This window comes from Crocodylus porosus, unplaced genomic scaffold (genome assembly GCF_001723895.1).
Source record: "Crocodylus porosus isolate Cpor-Errol unplaced genomic scaffold, CroPor_comp1, whole genome shotgun sequence".
In the NCBI taxonomy this organism is placed as follows: domain Eukaryota; kingdom Metazoa; phylum Chordata; order Crocodylia; family Crocodylidae; genus Crocodylus; species Crocodylus porosus.
The window spans coordinates 5,039,088-5,051,597 of record NW_017728940.1 but is presented as its reverse complement, the minus strand read 5'-3'; positions in this window follow the sequence as shown (position 1 = coordinate 5,051,597).

Genomic DNA, 12,510 nt, shown 5'->3' with positions numbered 1-12,510 from the left:
TCTGCTATTGCAGCAGTGAAGTGAAAGAAAAATATAAGTAAAAACAGTGCTTAGTGTTTCAAATTCATCCCACTAACAAACATTATAGACAGAAAGAAGATTTACTGAGAGTAAAGATTTACTGAGGGCTTCACTGTTCACTTTATGGACATAATTCAAATGTGCCTAGACTTGATGCTAAGTAAAATTTTGGGGACTTTCCTGCAGTAGGATGTGCAGGGTGGTGATGAAAATACTCTATACTGTTAGTAGTTTTCTGGCAAGATAATAGACTCTTCAGAGAGCTGCAGGCATGAGGAGGCCAAAATTTGCTCCAAATGAAAATTCCTTTTCTCGGAATCTTCTAAATTTCCTTGGGAAGTCCGTGTCTCATTTTGCAGCAGAGGCCAGAATTAAAATGATTTATATACATATAAATATTATTAATTTTTATGTAAAATTTATTTTCATTAGGAGGCCTCAAAGCCCTGTACCAAAGAAGGTCAGTGTCATTATCAACATATTTAGAGAAGGAGAAGCTGAGTTGCAAAGTAGATTCATAGATTCATAGATGCTAGGGTCAGAAGGGACCTCAACAGATCATCCAGTCCGACCCCCTGCCTAAGCAGGAAAGACTGTTGAGGTCAGATGACCCCAGCCAGATGCCTATCCAGCCTTCTCTTAAAAACCCCCAGGGTAGGGGAGGTGGTACTCTCCCCTACCTTCTGCTGATTCATGATAAAGTGCAGTTAGCTTTGCTGATGATGTTGTTACACCGACAACTCATGTTGATCTTGGAGTCCACTATGACTCCAAGATCCCTTTCTGCTTCTGTGCTGCTGAGAGGGTCACTTCCCAGCAGTAGGTGTGCTGGATATTTTTGTGCCCTAGGTGCAGTACTCTGCACTTCTCCTTGTTGTACTGCATCCTATTGTGTACTGCCCACTTTTCTAACCTGTCCAGGTCTTCCTGCAATCGTTCCCTATCCTCCAGAGTGTGCACTTCACCCCACAAGTTAATATCATCCACAAAATTGGACAGAGCACACTTCACACCCACATCAAAGTCACTGGTGAAGATATTGAAGAGTACAGGTCCAAGGACCGAACCCTGCGGGGCCCCACTAGCCACATCATTCCAGGTCGATACTAACCCGTCTACTAGCACTCTCTAGGTGCGACCGCTAAACCAATTTGCCAGCCACCACACTGTGTAAACATCTATGTCACAGCCTCTTAATTTATTTATGAGAATAGGATGAGATACCATATCGAAGACCTTGCTAAAATCCAAAAACGACATCCACCTCTACTCCTGTGTCTAAGCATTTTTTGACCCTGTCATAAAACAAAACCAGATTGGTCAGGCATGATCTACCTGCTACAAGTCCATGCTGGTTTCCTTGCTGCATTATTTTTCCTGCTGGACTCCAACAAATATGATCCTTCATAATCTTTTCAAAGACCTTTCCAAGGATGGAGGTGAGACTGACTGGCCTATAATTACTTGGATCCCCCTTCCTCCCCATCTTAAAAATAGGGAACACATTGGCCCTTTTCCAGTTCTCCAGGACCTGACCCAAGTGCCATATGCACTCAAACAGCCATGCCAGTGGTTCTGCTATGACACCAGCCAAATCCTTCAGTATTCCTGGATGCAGCTCATCCGGGCCTACTGACTTGAACACATCCAGTTCATCCAAGTGACTCTGCACCAAGTCAGTGTCAACAGTTGGTGGGATGGTGTCCCTCTGATGCCTATCTAAGAACCCATTAGGAGACTTATCTTGAGCCCTGTTCAGGAACACTGAAGCAAAAAACTCATTGAATAGCTGAGCCTTGTCCCCCTTGTCTGTCACTAATTGCTCCTCCTTGTTCAGTAGGGGTCCTATGCTGTCCTGTGCCTTCCTTTTACTCCCTACATACATAAAAAAAAAAGATTTTTTGTTGTCTTCATTTCTGTTGCCAGCCTCAGCTCCATATTTGCTTTGGCCTTTCTAACTGCCTCCCTGCAAGTGTGGACCAAGTAGGTATACTCTTCCTCAGTAGCTTCCCCCTGCTTCCACTGCCTGTATGCCTTCTTTTTTGCCCTTAGGCTCCCTTGGCTTTCCCTGTTTAGCTAAGGACATTTTTTGGCTCCTTTCCCCCTTTTCCCTCATACTGAGATAGTCTCCCTCTGTGCCCGAAGGATCACTTCCTTTAGGAACAACCACCCTTCCTGGACCCATCTTGCCAATACTCTTCTCCTGCAGTACATCATTGACCAGACTCCTAAGCACACTGAAGTTGCCTTCCTAAAGTCAAGCACTTCCATCTTACTATTTATCTTACCCACCCTACACCATATGGTGAATTCGATGGATTGGTGGTCACTGTCCCCAAGGTGACCACGAATCTGCAGCTCCCCTACCAGGTCCTCCCCCATAGCCAACACCAAGTCCAGTAAGGCATTCCACCTACTTGAACCATATACCTCCTGCGTTAGGTGAATGTCCTGCATGCAAGTTAAGAATTTATGTGAACGGTTGGATTTGGCAGACTGCTCCTCTTAGCAGATGTCAGCATAGTTTAGGTTCCCTATGACAACCATGTCCCTAGACTATACGGCCTCTGAGAGTTGCCTCAAGAATTCCAAGTCTAGCTTTTTCTCTTGGTGTGGTGGTCTGTAGCAGACCCCCATGACCAAGTTCCTTTCCCCCTGACTTCCATGTATCCTAACCCCCAATGTCTCAGCTTTCTCCTCCTCTGATCCCATTTTGATTAGGGTAGATGTATAATGGTCCTTTACATAGAGAGCAACCCCACCCCCTTTCCCCCTACTCTGTCCCTTCTGTACAACATGTAGCCCTCAATGTGTACCAACCAGTCATGGGTAGGGTCCCCCCAGGTTTCAGTTAGCCCCACTAAATCAGTACTATCTGCAAGCAGAAGTGAAAGGTCTTCCTGCTTGTTCCCCATTCTCCTAGCATTAGTACAGAGGCACTTGAGCCCTCCAAATGGTGCCTTTGATGCCCTCCCCCACCCCCTACCCCCGTTCTAATGCCCAAAGGTCCCCTTGGTACTTACTTGGGATGTACTGCTGCATGTCTTGCAGTTTGTAGGTTTTAGCTTCTCTCCATTTCCTGCCTCCACATCCCCTGTTGTACTTAGTTTAAAGCCCAATGTAGGACGTCAGCCAACCTGTAAGAAAAATGGAGAGATGAAGCCCATTACATCCCAGCAGGTCCCTTGCATGAAAGTGCAGATCGTAGTCTAGGAAGCCAAAACCTGCACAATGGCACAAACTCCGGAGCCACAGGTTGACTTCCCTGAAACAGGTGACGTGATGCCTACTGCGACCACTGACCAGGAGCATCAACAAGAAGACCACCTGCACCCCCGTTTTCCTAAGTCTGGTCCCCAGGGCCCTATAGTTACTCATGATATGGTCTGAACTATTCCTGGCCGCATCATTTGTTCCTACATGGATCAAGACCATGGGATAGTTGTCAGAGGGCTGGATGAGGTCAGGAATTCTTACCACGATGCCCCTGATCCTGGCTGTAGGCAGGCAGCAAACCTCACGCACTGTGGGATCCAGACGACATATGGGTCCCTCTGTTCTTCTCAGCAAGGAATCGCCCACAATGATGATGCAGCATAGAAAAGTAGCAAAGTAACGTGACCAGGGTTACTGTGAGCAAGATATCTGGAATTATCAGCAGTATTCTGAACTCCAGTCTAGTGTACTAGACACTATGCTATAACATATCTCATAGAGCAGGGTTGTCTAATTCACCCTGTACGCAGGCCAAATCCATATTACGTGGCTTCTTATGGAACAAATTTAGAGTTTGCACCAGTGGGGCAAGTAACTGAGGTGGAAGAGCCAACAGCTGTGGCAGCAGTAGCAGAGATGGGCTGGCAACAGAGCCAGCACAACAAGGAATGGCGTGGGCATGAGAAGGCCAGCAGTGGCAGGGCAAGTAACAATAGAGCAAGTAGGGTTGTGTTGGCACAGCTGTTGCTCATTCCCTTGCTGCTGATGGCCATGCTCAACAGGGCTTTACATTCCTGGATTTTGCAGCAGGCTCTACCCCCTGCTAAGAGCCCCACAATGTGGAGGGAATGTCTCAGTGGGTCAGATCTGGCCTGTGGGCCATATATTTGAAACCTGTGCTATACAGGTTATGGGCAGTACAGTATCCACATCATTCTCATATGTACTCTGCTGAAGACATACTCCATCACAGTAAAAAACACGGATGTCATTTTGAACTATAGTGTAGATGGACATGGAATTAGTAAACTTCCTTTTTAGAATCATAGATAAATAGGGCTGAAAGGGAGTCCAGGAAGTCATTTAATCCAACTCCCTGCTCAAGGCACGATAATCTTCATCTAAATCAATCTAACAGTGTCAGTCTAGCCTGCACTTAAAAACTTCATGAATGGAGATCTATAACCTCTGTAAGTAATCCATTCCATTGCTTAATCAGTCCTTCCTAATACCCAAACCAAATTTCCTTCTTGCAGGTTAAAACTGTTATTTTTGTGCTGTCCTCTGTGGACACAAAGAATAGCCTATCACCATCTGCTTTATGATAATCCCTTTTGTATTTGAAGATGGTTATCACACCCCACTTCAGTATTATTGTCTCCAGGCTAAATTTTACTAGCTGTTCCAGCCTTTTCTGGTAAATGATGTTTTCTAGACTGCTAGACATACTTTTGTTCTCCACTGGACTTCGGACATGGTACGCCAGATAAGGCCTCAGCTGTGGTGAATAGAGTGGAATAATCACTTCCTGTGACTTGTATCAGATGTTTCTGTTAATACTTTACAGTATCCTGTTGGCATTTTGTGCAAAGATAATACACTGTTGACTCGCATTCAGAACCAGGTTCTTCTCTGTTGTGCTGCAGTTTAGAGTCATTTAACAATAAGTATTTGTACACTTGATTTTTCTAACCTAACTGCAGTACTGTGAACTGGTCCTTACTAAATTTCATCTGTTTAATTCCAGACCATTTCTTCAGTTCATTAAGGAAGTGATGCTTGAGGTTGAATTGTCCCCTGCATGCCAGAATCAGGCCTTATACTGTCTCTGCCCATCCCACATAAGCTCCCTACATGGTAAGATGGGGCCTTGGTGCCCTGTGTAGGCCCTACGTGGCCCCATGCAGTGCTTAAGGCCACACATCTAGCCCACAGGCTCCACATGGATCCTAAAATTTGGTCTCAGGGGGGTGGTGCCATTGCTCCCCACTGCCAATTTTTTGGGTGCAAGGAGAGCCCCACAGGCTGAATGACAGAGCTATGGGGGCTGGATCTGGCCTGTGGGGATTGAGCATCCCTGTATTAAGGTCAAATGAATCCTCTGAACGCATCTGCCACCCTACCCAGCTTAGTGTCATCTGCAAATGTGCTCAGTGCACCACTAAGTTCCATTCTCTGAGCTATTAATGAAGATATTAAATAGGTCTGGATGCAGGACAGACTCTAGGGAGAAACCCCCCATTAATAGCTTTTCCCAACTAGACATTGAGCCATTGATAACTCCTCTTTGAGCACAGTGATCCGAGGTTATGTGCTTACCTTAAAGCAACTTCACTTAGACTGTATATCCTTTACTTTCTTACAAGAATCTCCTAGGGAACGGTGTCAAAAGCCTTGCTGAAGTCAAGGCACATCATACCCACTGTTCTCCCTATCCAGAAAGTACATCACCCTGTTATAGAAGAAATCTGCTATTACCCCTTAAAAAGTAGGCATTTTTCAGTCTGCTTGCCCTTGCCAATTATTATTAAAAAATGCTTTTCAGCAGAGGGTCTCAAGGTGTTTGAAAAAAGGAAGAAGTTCTAATATTTTGGCACCTTGTTTTATTAGTTTTCATGATATAAAACTGTAGACAATATTTTTGTATCTAAAAATGATTCCAGGCAGAGAGATGACAACCTAGTTAGTCTAAATTGTATAACTCCCAAGTGCAGATGGCATTATACTGGTAAAAAGGAGTTTTATACTAGGTATTCCTGTACAGGAAAGAGACTAACCTGAACCAGTGCAGGGCACTTGTATATTAGTATAACTGTGTTTACACTACGGCTGGCACTAGCGTATTTGTAAACAATAAAAATCAATCCCCTGACTGGCATAGTTATACTGAGCAGTCTGAGATAATCTGATTCCTGAGAGACTGGTGTGTCTCAGGGCCCCTCTATACATACAGGTAAATGTGCAATGGGATCTAATGTGCAATCCACACAATCATGCCTCCTATCATGACACATGTGCATGACAGCAGGTGTGACTGTGGGATTGAGCATTATATCCCATGATATCCTCCTGCCGGTGGGATGTCCCTAAGATGGCAAGAAGCAAGCTGCTGTGGTTGGGAGCCCCCTCAGATGAGAGGTTCCCAGTTGTGCAGGTACCCTATGCACCCCCACGGCTAGAAGACACAGCTGCTGCCATCTCCTCACCCTGGGAACCTGTGAAGCCCTCCGGGCTGGGAGACTGCAGCAGCCAGTCTCCTCCTGCAGTCTCCCAGGCATGGAGATGTGTGAAGCCCTGGGGCTGGGATATCACAGCTGCTGCCATCTCCCAGGAGGGGGTTTCACACACCCCTGAGACTGGAAGACTGCAGCAGCTGCAAACTCCCAACCCAGGGGCTCCATCCATGCCTGGGGCTGGAAGGTCGCAGCTGTGCCATGGCTTCCAGGACCCAGCTGGGTCCCAGTACAAGGAGGCACAGTGCTGGGACCCAGCATCCACAGCTGTGAGACTCTGGGTTCCTGTGCTGCCAGGACTTAAAGTCAGCAGTTAATTGTGGGAGTCCTGAGTTAGTTGCAGGACTCCCAGCCCCAGCTGGGCATGGTGCATCCCTGTGGCAGGGAGCCCCATCAGTTTATGGCACTCCCAGTTGCAGTGGAGACCCTGCTACACATGCAAATTAAAACTCAAGTGCAACCAACTATCAAGTTATTACACATTTTTGAGGTCAAACATTATAGCTGGTTAGAACTTTTTATGGTGTGACGGTACTTTGCATATGTAGTTGTGCTCAAGCTAATTGAGCAATTAACCAGTTAATTCCACAATACCTGTAATGTGTAAAGGGGGCCTCATTTAACCAACACATTTCAACCATGCTATAACAGGATGTCCTGATGCAATTTAATCATCAGACAGAAGAGAAAGTGTTGCATCCAGCTAGGATGAAGCCTTCATATTTCTGTCTCCGTGACAGTTGCTGCGCTTTGCAAAAACAATGTAGTAACTAAAAGATTTCATTTCCTATAAATAGCTTCTATGTCCTTGTAATTTTACCATGTAACCTGATTAGCACTGAATTTGATTTAGTGTTGCCTATCTGGGATTCCCTTGGAGGGTTCTTGTCCAGGTTTTGATCCAGCCCCTTCTGTGAAATCTTAGGAGATCCCAGACCAAGGCGGATATGGTAAGTGTTTAGTTAGTTCATAAGAAAGTAGGCTGACAATCTTCCAGGCAAGCCTCTACTATCCAACCCTACTTGGTGATTTTAGGAAGTACACCGTTATTGTTTAGCTCCCAGACTTCCCAAAATACAGTATCAAATGTTAAACAAACCCTTGACACTGGAAGCCTCTTGTTTGGACTGTAAAGAAAAAATAATCTTATTTAAACTACTGCATGAACTGAGAGCAGATTTTTAATTACGCTTCTGTTGTCCACAGGATGTTATCACTTTTCGATTTAGGATTAAATTGGAATTAGGACACAGTTATTAATCTGCAAATCAGAAATTACTCTGGGGAGAAAACAGATTCCACTCCTGAACTCCTGCATTTGGTGGGGGATTAAGAGCAACAAAAGAATTCCAGACTAGCTGAACAAAATCCTCTCCATCAAAATTATTATTTCTATCTAGACAAGTGTGCAAGGAAGTTATAGTAGTGCTAGCAGAGTTGCTTCAACAAGATTACTTGGGTGATTATCATACGGACAAAGATCTGCAAGGTTTTCAGGGCAGCAGTGTAGACACTTTTTCTTTGTGCCATGCCCACCTATGACTTTGTGTAAAACAGCTATAATTATTGCAATTGGTTTATTTAAGGAGAAACAATGCAAAGCTAAAACAATGGTACTTTTTTCCCAGTTTGGAATTCAAGCTCTTGCAGGTCACTGTGGCATACTTAATATCAGTGCTTACATCAGTGTTGACAATAAAGTTTGGGTTTGATTTTTTTTCTTCTTTATATATGCTTAGACCTTCATTATGATATAAAGGTCACTCATTATATAAGCTTTGCTTGTACCTCCCAAAACAAGAATTTGCAAATAGTGAATTTTTGCAAAAGCAAGGAAAGCTTCACAAAGTATTTCCTTAGTCTTAGAAAGTTTGATAAATAAAGCAAGAAACTAGCTGAATGATGTTTTTCAACTGTCTGTTCTGCCAGGAAATTTATATAAACTACAGCAAGAACATGACAAGCTGCAGTACAAGAGGAGGACAATATTTTGACAGGTGTCCCATACGTTTCATATAGGAAATATAATCCCAAAATAGGAAAAATAGGTTTGTGGCACCTGTATCGAGTTCAGGAATAAAGGGCATAACTCCATGAGGCAAGAGAATGGCTGGCTACCATAGGAGATACAAACTACACGACAGAAAACACTTTGGTGCAGAGCAGTTTTAATTTCCCATTCAAAAGTTAACAAATACATTCTGATGTCATGTGATGGCTTTATATTCAGTCACTGCCATCATTGCCCTTTTTCTACCTTAAAAAGCTTCACAACACTTCTTGATCAACAGCATTCTTTTCCACCTGAATTATTATGTTTAAATGTCTGAAAAACATTAACAGTACAAAAGCCATGCAAAATGCAAATGTATCTTCAAGTTCAGTTAATGTACTCATTTGATGGGCACAAACAGAAATCACAATTGTTGTGTGATCACCCCCTTGAAAATGCTCTAAAGCCATGCTTTAACAGAAGAGCATGGCTACAGAACCCTCTAATCACATGACAAATTAATCCTTATTGTGTAAGGGTTCAAATGAAGATGCTCCAAAGCAGAGTGTCCTCATTAATTTCTGTCTGCTCCGGTGCTGGACTGACGCAACACAGCCCAGGCCCTGGTTCTAACTCAGGATGGGAGGGGGAGAAGGCAGGGGAGGGAGGTCCATTCTGATTTTTCCTGAGCCACGCTGGAGTGGGGGTGGGTGGATTTGAGCTTCCCCCCACCCCCAGATAGAAGGCTCCAATCCACTCATCTCCACACCAGAGGGGCTAGGAAAACCACAAAATGGACCTCCATCCCCTGTCTTCTTCCCCTCTCATCCTGAGTCAGTACAAAGCTGGGAGAGGGGGGCAGAGCTAAGAGAAGAGGCTGCAGAGATTCAGTCTCTCCCTGGATTGGCTCCAAATTGGAGCTTGATCTCCCACCCTCCTGACCCAACAGCTAACGTCTGTTGGGTTAGGAGGATTGGTCTAACTCATGGCGCTTTCTGTGAAGCACCATGAGTTAGACCTAGGAACTGCACTTCTGTCTGTGCCTGTGGCAGAGCACCTTTGGTGCCTGCCACTTTAAGGGCCAAAGCAGGTATTGGGGAAGCCAGCAGGTTTGTGCCAAGGTAATGAAGTGATCATGTGACCACAGAGGGCCCTGGGATTGGAGGAGGGGGGCTGAGCAGCCTCTATTTTAGATCTAGGACCTCAGGTGTGAGGGAGAGGTCTGCTGTTGGCAGCCAAAAGAACATACCCAGGACTGCCCATGGTGGGGTAGTTCCCCAGAAATGCCAGGTCAGTTGCCTCCCCAGTGAAAGGCAGGTAGGGGCACCTTATAACCCCAGCCCCCACAACTCAGTGGGAAGTAGAATGGCAGTGGGGCAAGGCATACCTAGGAAGAGGCATCTGAACCCGTGGGGTATAAGTCCCTGAAGGCACTGGGACCAGGCATGCCTAGGGCAAGGCACTTGAGCCCATGGGGTGTAAGATCCTGAGGCTCCAGCACTGGGGCAGAGTGTTGGCCCCAGTGAGGAGGCAGAGGAAGATAACAGGCTGTATACAGTAGGGCCGTGAGGGAGGCTTGAAGTTTACACAATAGTGGGTGCAGAGTAGAGTTGCAAGGGGCAACCAGGAGGGCTGCACTAAAGTAGTTTAATGAGTGCCCCCAGTGAGGGGAGTAAACTGCTGCTCCAGTGAGGGGGCAGAGGAGAAGGTGAGCCAGAGGCAGAGCTGGACTTCATTGAGAGGGCATGCAGGGCATGTCTAAGGATACCTGGGGCAAGCAGAGCCACTGACGGTGGACAGTAAGGGGCCAGGGGAATCATAGTGAATAGATTAGTGAACAGTGTGGCAGCATAGTGATGGCAAGATCCAGGGGACAGTGAGAGTCCCAAGTGAGATCCTGGAGCATGGGCCAGTGTGAAGCACTGTGCAATATGGATGTCACCTGCGAGGCATGGGACACAGTATAGGGAAGGATGGAGCTGTGTGTAATGCCCTAGGCATCAGGACATTAAATGGGAAGTCTCCTGTATTGAACATCAAGTTTATTTCAACAAGTTGTGGCAGGCAAGACAGGGCAGACTGCACTAGACAGAGGGGCGGGCCAGTATGGTGACCAGCCATGAGTTGGCTCATTTGTTGCAGTGCCCAATATGCTCAGAATTTAGAAGGCTTTCTTGTCTCCAACTGAAAATTTCAGTTTTTTCTCTCTCCTGGTCTAAGCTGGTAAAACCAGCACAGTGTGCCAATGGTTTGTGCTATTCCATAACCATGACAGAGGGTGAGATTACATATTAGAGTTAACAAGTGCTAATTCCAAGGAATGCTAGGCTGTGTCAAAGTTAACTATGCTAGTGATCAGTCACATGTCTCGAGTTAACACCCTCTCTAATGCGTACTACTCAAACCTGCCGCTAGAGGGGTGACAGGGGTGTGGCTAGGGATTGCAAGTCTGCCGCATGCTCGCTTGCTCACCAGCCCTATAGCCACAGTATAGACCAGGGGGAAAGGAAGAGAAAAGGGTCCTCCTGTGCTGCTTGAAAAATCTCTTCCCACCTCCAATTCTCTGTCCATAATAAAACAGATTAGGAAGAAACCATTCCTCACTTCAAGCCAGTGTGTCATGAGGTAAAAGAGAATTCATTCTCCTCCCCCTTCTGCTGAATGTACCTTGCCACACTACTTGTTGTAGAACTAAGCCTTTCTAATGGAGATGTCTGGCCCCTGTATCATACCTGCTCCAGCATAACAATGCTTTCAAGGAGTTTTAGTGGTGGAGAAATTAATATTCAAATTAAAATAATACCTTCAAAATCTTCTTTCTCTCTGAATCATAAGTTTATCTTCTGAAATTACAAAGAAATTAGAAACCTGGATGTGCCATTTGGCTTTGTTCTCTCTCTTGGAGAAGGTAGTTAGCCATGTTAATCAGAAGTCAAGGTAGGTTGACACCTACTAGACTAACTAAATTAGATATGCATAAGCTGTTATAAACAGCAGCTAACTTCATCAGATGCTAAGAAAGGACTCTCTGCTTATGATTTAGTTAGTCAACAAGTTACAAATCTGCTCTGCCTTCTCTGTCTTGGAAACAGCAAAGAAACCCCCAAGCAAAGTGCCACTCACCATGGCTGTGAAGAAGGCCACTCATCAAGGCCTGCCAAGAGAAGTGGCTATCTTTCATCACCACCAAAAACTAAACAACTACAAACCTTTAAGTGGCCTTTTTTCTTACCATCCATAGAGAAGGGTGGGAGAGAATAAAAGAAACTTTGAGCAGGATCAATATCATTTTACAAATAAATACACAGTGAAGTCTCACAAACTTCTCTCACAGACTGAGTTTAGCATACAGGGAAAGGAATCTCAGTCATATCAATTCCTGGTTTTTATTGCAATATTTGTTGCTTTATGCCAAAGTTCCTGGACATAACTGACTACATGAAAATCTCATCTTTCACTTACAAAAAGAAAAGATTCTAGCCCTTGTGAAGTGAATCTTGAAGAAACTAGGTTATTTATTCATAACTGCCAGTAATATCTAGATAAATTTGACCTGGACCTTAATAGCTCCCACCTCAGAATCAAACTGGCCCTTGAATACTCCATGTAGCAAATTCATTTTTGGACACCACTGTGAAACTGTAATAGCCACATCACCAACATATTGTCTTGGAAACCAACTGACTGCCACAGCTACCTCCATGCCATCAGCTTACATTATACCACTAGAATAATTGTCAAGTCAAGCTCTATGTCAGGGGTTGGCAACATGTTTGGGCTGAATGTGAAAAACCCTGCAACCTGGACTTGGAAGACATTGTTATGCCAGGGGCAGACAGTAAGGGGGCAGGTCAGGTTCTGGGCAGGCCCCTGCCACGTGCTACAGAGACTGGGCTGTTTGCAGGCAGCCAAGAGCCTGCAAGTGGTTGCACTGAGGTCCAGAGTCCTGGCTTAGCTCGTTGCTAGCAGCAGCTGCACAGATGCCTTGGGGAATATGATGGGAAAGGGGCTGGGGCTGCAGTGCCCCTTGGCCCTTCCCTACCCCAG